This window comes from Etheostoma cragini, chromosome 14 (assembly GCF_013103735.1).
Source record: "Etheostoma cragini isolate CJK2018 chromosome 14, CSU_Ecrag_1.0, whole genome shotgun sequence".
Taxonomy (NCBI): Eukaryota; Metazoa; Chordata; class Actinopteri; order Perciformes; family Percidae; genus Etheostoma; species Etheostoma cragini.
The window spans coordinates 701,663-709,398 of NC_048420.1; the positions used below are offsets into that span (position 1 = coordinate 701,663).

Genomic DNA, 7,736 nt, shown 5'->3' on the forward strand with positions numbered 1-7,736 from the left:
CTTCAGATACAGTATTAGGGACCACTAAGGTCTATATAAAAAGACTTCAGATACAGTATTAGGGACCACTAAGGTCTAGATAAAAGAGACTTCAGATACAGTATTAGGGAGCACCATGTCATGGGACCGTTAAGGTTAGGAGAGGTGATTGGACAGGGGATAGGACTTGTACACGCAGGCATGGACACCTGGCCAAAAGTGTGGGAATGCTACTGAAGGGCGGGTCTTGGTGTGGCAATAGACCTAAGGGGGTCTTCAGATTCACTTCAGGGGGGCCTCCAAATTGATGTTCATTTTTTAAAGTAAAAAATAAAAAAAAGGGTTATAAGAGGAATACAACAAACTATTAGCAAATATATTAATCCTGACTAATGAAAGGCTCCCTGGTCTATTGTGGCATGTCACTAGCCGTCAAGCTTTCCCTGTGCCACAGTCAGATTTTAGGGTCCTAAAATCATGGCAACAATTATTATTTGAATAGCTTAATATTCTGTGCAAAAAGGTTTAGGCCTTAGGCCTTAGGCCACCCTTCACGTTATTGTAGGCCCAGTTTATTATGCAGCTTCATTTTATACAACAGTAGTAAGGGGCCCCTGAAAGGGGTTCTAAAAACATGGAAGATCAATGGTTTAAAGCATAAATTGAAATAATTTAAACTGACTTAGAAGTCGCCTACTTCAAAATGCTCTTCACCTATACACTGAAAAACTGAGAGTACAGGTGAGGTTCCATGTAAGCTCACAACAACCAGCAGCCATCCTCCACTGGGAAGAACAACTCAATAGCAATAGTCTGTGCTGAATGCAACACAAGTAATGCATGTGCAAAAAATGACTAACAGGGTGAGGAAGACAGAACACGGACTCTGGGCTTGGACTGAAATTGGTTGATTCCCCGTGGGGGTCAGAAAAAGGAATATTTAGGATGTTTTAACCCTAATCTTTATGGAATCGTATGCTGGGCGGCAACCTGAGAATGTTGAGCGGCTGTGAGAAACTGTAGCTGGAGGATGTTGGTATGAGCAACTTCTATTAGCTGCTCCCATAATTCATACAGACAGCTCAGATAAGGCCTCGTGCCTAATTCCTAACATAAATCACAGACATGTTTGAGACCTGCCGCTGCTCTCGCTGCAGAAAGTTACCAATCATTCAATAAATATTACCTGGAACCTTTGAGGAAACATTCCTCCACAGAACCTCTCCTTTTATTACATACCGGGTTGCTGCTGCTGGGGATACACTTTTGCATAACCAGTGGTCAGACTAAAAGGTGGGTGGGCTCAGGTGGGGTCAAAAATAGGATTGGTTCCTTGTGACCTTAAAGGCACACTCAACCAACAAAAAACGTTCACAATAAATCTTAGACATATTCTGGTTACAAACACATTTAAGACAATGGTTTTTGTAAAAATGATCCTGCCTAGGACCCTGAATATTGAGTTGACTCCATGTGCAGACACTTTCTGGAGTGTTACCAGGCCATAGATTTTTTGAAGGAAAATAAGAGATGCTATTGCCTTTGCCTCCGTGTCAGCATGCAGAAGGATAATGTTGGAGTGGAAGTCACCATTTGCCCCCAAAGCTTCTTTATGGCTCGAAGACCTCATGATGGGCTTGTCTCTGGAGAAAAAATGAAAAAAAGCTGTTATGTTTGTAGTACGACTTCCTGAGAAAATCAATGGAAACATATTTAAAAAATTAAATAAATGTGTCAATTTCCCCTCTCACTGTTCACTTCTCATAGAGTCATACGGTCAGGATGTAATGCAGTTTAATTTAATACAGTTCTTTTTTGCCACTTATCATCCTATGAAGTTGTTAAAGCATGTTAGCGAACACTTGAATTTTCATACTTCCAGACGGCACTACGACATGTTAGCATTCCTTTGGAGACGTGCCTGTGGTCGTGGGACACATCAGTCCAAAGTCACTCTTCTTTGAGCTCTGTTTTGATCGCCACCAACTTTGGAAAAGTTCTTCTTGGCTCTTTAGTTCTCAAGTTACAAGTACAGAGAGATGCTAAAAAGTTCCACTTTATTTGAAGGTATCTAGAGATTATTGGCAGAAATGGAATGGAAAATTATGAACTCAAACTGAGTTTTTGTTAGTCCTCTTCGATGACGTCAGCCATGTTACACAGGCATGTTTCTACAGTAGCCCAGAACGGACAAACCCCACACTGGTTCTAGATTGGCGTTTTGCATTTTTACGTTCCCTAAAGGCCACCGTAGCCTCTACTACACGCTTGGAAAGGGAGGGTTGAACCGAGGTGTGCTCCGTAGGTCAGAGTCTGCAACCTCAACACCAGGTGGCACTAAATCCTGCACACTCCTCCTTTAACTGCCCCATATAATCTTCAGCATGGTTACCGGCTTCACCAGTATTTTGCGGTTTGCATCAGCAGACGATTCAGCCTTTTTCATCGAACTGTAGATGTAAAAACTTTCCATTATTCTGATGACTTTTGTTCAATTCTTTGGACTTTTAAGTTCAACTTGTCAAGTCAAGACAATGGGCCATAGTTGAAAGCTCCAACACGTGAACAAGAGTGTAAGCGTCCCTTGAGTGAAGATTGAAGAGTCGTGCTCGGCCTTATATGATGTTGTTTCCCCCCCCCAACACAACACGACTGACATGATCTTACCTGGTTATCACACAAGACTAAACCAGTTTTAAAAAACCTTTGTGAATGCGTATGACATGTAATGCATGCAGTGGTGCATGTGGAGAGGCAGTAAAAGGGAAGTGTGTGTGTGAGGAGAGCAGGCCCTGGGTCCCTTCAGCTGAGGGCTGTGTGGGAAGAGACGGCTGGTAATGCTGTCTGCAGACAGCTCTGTGTTAAGACAACACAGCCAGGCGGCAACAGCACCAATACCAGGCTTCCTGCTCCAGTCCAACATATTTTCATAAGATAAACAGGCTTTTGACAGCAGACGGCTGCAGGCCCAGACACCTTCTGGACACCAGCACGGCCATGTGGAACTCACAAAAAAAATATCAAAAATGAATGAAGTGATTAATTTAGAAACTTTGGGAAAGACCTCGGGAACAGATGCTTTTCAACTGCCTTTCACAGCCTGATGGAGGTCATGAGAGAAACTAGATCTGGCAGTTTTTACAACAAAGATTTTAGAGTTGGTTTATATGATGACTATAACAATACTGCCAGGCCCAAACTAGTCTATATCCATTATGTTCCACTTCCATTAATGCTGCCACCGGAAAGTCCTCTAGTGGATTTCTGAGGACTATGGTTCCCTGGTGCTCAGATCTCTGCAGGGTAAATCCAGACAGCTAGCTAGACTATCTGTCCAATCTGAGGACTCCTGAGACTCTTTTCCACCGTCCAAGACGATTGTGATTGGTTTAAAGAAATGCCGATGTGAAACCAGTGACAAAATAGTGAAGCCTCTGAGGTCAACGTTGACACTGGGTTGTTCTTTTTCAAAAGAAGCATTGTTTTAATGTAACACGTAGCACTACTACACCATACTACTGCAGTAGCAGAATGCGGAGCCAGTTTCAGAGCCTGTGAGTGTTACATGAGGAGCTTGCAGGTATGGAGTCTTCTTGAACTTGCCATGTTTGGATCATTTGTTAGAGCTTCCCTGTGGCACTTCAGACTTCAGGCCTGACAGCTTCCTATGGTTGATCCAAAAGCCCCGCCTAGGGGCCCTGATCGGCATGTGATAGATATGCAGGGGTTGTTTTAGACATGTTGGCTCATATTGGGTCATGACGAGCTGCTGCACTCATGGGCAACTACAATTGAATGAAAAAAAAACTGTGTCCACCTTGCAGCAGGAAGATTTTTTTGAGGGGGGGGCTGGAGGGAAATAATCAGTCAGAGGTTGGTGTGGGGGGGCCTTTTCTTCAGAATACAGCATAGAAAATCTCCCTAGAAATATTGGTTAGGATAGAACAACACAATGTTATCCCATTCATTATTCATTTCACCTTTTTCATTTCTAATCAATTCAATTTATTGAATTTGTCAAATCATAACAATAGATAGAGGAGGTCTAGACCACTCTATAATTTACAGATAGAGCCAGGGAAATATGCTGGGTGAAAAACATAAGGACTCCAGGGAGTAAACTACCAGGCATTTCTGGGACAGGATGCACACAAATGGAAAGATAAAGGAGAGACCCAGATCGGAAGCTGATCCCACAGAAGAGGAGCCTGATAGCTGAAGGCTCTGGTCCCCGAACCCAGACTGGGAGCTGGTTCCATGGTGGAAGAGTCTGATAGCTGAAGGCTCTGGCTCCAATTCTTATTCTATGGGACAGTAAGGAACTAAGAGCTCTTCTAGATAAGATGGTGCTAGACCATTTACAGCTTTTTTAAAGGATTTTAAACAGTAAGTACTACTGTTCTACATTAACTTATTTATTTACTATCTGGTTAGGAATCGGAAGCTTTTTGTGTATTTGTGTATGTATAGGTCCTTGATGTGGATGTATATTTTATGTGATGTGCTTTTTGTTTGCTTTTGCTCTTGAACATTGTATTGTGCATTTTATGATACCTAGCTTGCTTTTATTGTATTTTTTTGATTAATAAAGTGTAATAAAAAATAATAATCCATCAGCTGGGGAGATTAGCAGAACAGGCAGCCAAGTGACAGTCCTCTGAGCCAATGGAAATCTCAACTGTCCGGTTGACAGCTCACTAGCCGAGTTGATTGTGGGGGGGGGGGGGATCATATTTCCGGAGGGGCCGGTGCCACCCTGTGACCCCTCCTAGCCCAGCCCCTGCCACCTTGGTATGTAGAGCATGAACTAACAACCTTTGGAGGTATGCAATGGGTTAAACACTGTGAGTTTTACAAGATCCACAGCTAGTCTAGCAGTTATTGTGGTCATTTCACGGTTAACAAGCAGAACATAATGGCACCATAAACATCAAACCCCTCCAAAAAAAGCTTCTAAAGGACTGAACGTAACATGGGAATTTACATTCTAATGACTGGTGATGACGGGACCAAAGCAAACAGAGACAGGCCAGCACTGGTCTAAGCGTGTGATCTGATGAATTGGGAAGATAATAACTTTTTAAGGTCAATATTTTGTCCATATAACTTGGACCCGCCTACAGGATCATTTTATTTGACAGTTTCTAAAGTGTCAGTCTGTAAAACCGGCAACATGCCTCATTCTTTCTACGGAGCTTATGCATAAAAAAGTCAATATGTTGGTTCTATACACGCTGGAAGTATTGTTTTTTTAAATGGAGTCTGGTGGGTTTAGCAACTTCAGAGCTGGCTAAACAGAAAGGTCTTAAAGAGGTTTTAAGGTTTATCTCAGGAGGGATCCTTTCCATAATGTTGACAGACATATTAATCTGAGGAAGGAAAACTATTGTGAAGGTAAATGTTCTATTAACTTCCATTGTAGCTTCTTTCTCTGCTGGTGACTGCAAAGATCTCTCTTAATACTGGACCGATGTCACAGATTGGTGTTCCCCTCAGTCACTTACACAGAGACATAGGAACATAGGGGCCAGGTTGAGAAAAAAATCCCAGTAGTTACCCTTTAAAGCTGCACTAATATATGCATTTAACATTGGATTAAATTAGTGACCCTCACAGCAAGAGGACTCTTAGGCCCTCCTATGTGGCCTTTGCATGGTCTCCCCATGTCATTAGCGTGGGTTTTCTCCGGTACCTCCGGATTCCTCCCAGTCCAAAAACAGGTGTGCTTTTGGACGCCAAGCTTTCACTGCTTTTCTGCATTTTTTGTAAAACCCATTAAGCCAACATTAACCCAGAGTCCAAACCCGCCTGTTTTGGTGTGAATCCGAGCATGAATGGCCACGTGTCAGCCTGTGATTGACTGTTTTTTTTTATCTGTTATTATATATGCGGTGGTCAGTTTGTCCCATTTTGCAGCAATAAGTGATACGAAGAAACAGAGAAATGTTTTTTTTAGATAAATCAGATGATGACAAAGTTTCCGACATCATTTGAAACTAGGAAAAATTTGAAGTTGGAAAAAAGGTTACAAATTGCAATATATCGCAGAATATTACAATATGTTTAAAATCCACAATAATGAAACGACGACAACAATGAAAACTCATCCCAACTCTGGTGCGGACCAAACAAGCAAACTCTGCTCTCGTTTCACTTCCAAGTGAACTAGAGTTGGGTTCAGGTGGGGACGCGGTCCGACCCACAGGAAGTGAACAAAAAACAGAACATTTACTCATATGAGGAGTAAAGGGTTGATAACAGTCAGATCCATAAGCTGTTCTGAGCACATATTGGTGGTTGTTTGTGTGATGACATCATCATCTCTGTCTCTCCCTCCTTCCCTCCCTGTCTGTCAGCTGCTCACATTGTTCACCTTCTTCTAAAAGATTAGAAACACTGAAGCAGAACCAGAAAACCCAAGAAGTTATACATTTGGAGTTCCTCCATTGTTTCTGAGAGCAGGACGCCAAGAGACTTTATTCTATGTCGGACTTACATTCCCTACTTGACTTAAAAGACCCCCAGGATCTTTTATGTTTTAGGTTTTATTGTATATATTGTCTCTACCGCTAAACAGTTTTTGACAATGGTGCAAGCACCCCCTCATACAAAAATCTGCACAGTTCAGCTCATGAAAAATGGGGGTTGCATTAATAATTTTGTTCAGTGTATATCCAAGACACATGCATGATGATACCATGCCACTGTTCAAGGGGGTAACTTTGGGTACAATGTGTTGGGGGGGGCGGGGGGGGGGTTTTGAAATGTCCGACTATCCAAGGAGGTCCTGGGACATGTCTGCATGTCTGCAAAAACGTTGAAAACATCGTTGAAAAAAACCTTCAACGTCAAAAGGCGACAGATGTGAAGCTGTGAAAAACTACGGATAAAAATCCTTAAAAAGGAGAAAAAAAAACAGAAAGATGTGAAGAAGTGTTTTTTCCCAAAAGCTACTAAATGTTTGGAAAAAGCCCATAATGACTATTAGGGAGGGGTCTCCCCCCCAACCCCCCCCTCTAAATTACACCTATGCAACTGATGAATTAGAGTACCAGCCCTTTTGGGGGGCCCAATTCAGGCACTGGCTGTTTCAATGATAAAGTGTGTGCGATGGAAGCGATACTGTCTGTGGAGGGGGTGGGGGGGGAGGGGAGCAGATGCTGCAACGTTACCAGCGGTGTCTGGACCTGCAGGAACATGGCAGCTGCCCTCCTCCAGGCTACTGCTCTCCCACTCATCAACCGCACAGGTGACATAACCCCCCCCCCCTTTGCTAACGATATACACATCAGTACATCGGTTTGCCATAAAGCAATATTTCACAGCGATCATTTCCTCCTCGATCACATTTGACGTCATCCTTCTGAACGAGTTGACATTTATCATTCTCTTGAAGGACGAGACTTATGAAATTAAAATCCTGTCAACGTCCACTCAAAACCCGAGGCTCTGGAAAAATACTGATTCATTACCAGCTCCGATAAATAAATAATGGATCTAATCACAAGATTTCCTGGCAAAATACTTGTGGAGGCAAATACATGACATACTGTATTACTTACTGAATGAATGGAAAGGGACTCAAAAACCTTTAATAATAATAAAATACCAAGTTCAAGATGGGTGGGGTACAAGGGTAACTAGCGTTGTCTTCAACCTGGACCCTATGTTCCTATGTCTCTGTGTCTGAGTGACTGATGGAACACCAGTCTGACACTGGTCCAGTACTAAGAGAGATCTCTGCAGTCAGCAGCAGA

At 42.6% G+C, this 7,736-nt stretch overlaps 2 long non-coding RNA genes across 2 annotated transcripts in view; one reads left to right on the plus strand and one right to left on the minus strand.

The window, feature by feature from the left end:
- The window catches only part of LOC117956708, a 9,366-nt gene extending 2,826 nt beyond the window's left edge, over positions 1–6,540 (plus strand). Inside the window, exon 3 of the long non-coding RNA XR_004659347.1 lies at positions 6,437–6,540. This is a non-coding gene — a long non-coding RNA (uncharacterized LOC117956708). The remainder of the gene's footprint in view (positions 1–6,436) is intronic.
- The window catches only part of LOC117956704, a 14,954-nt gene that overhangs the window by 308 nt on the left and 6,910 nt on the right, over positions 1–7,736 (minus strand). The window lies entirely within an intron of this gene.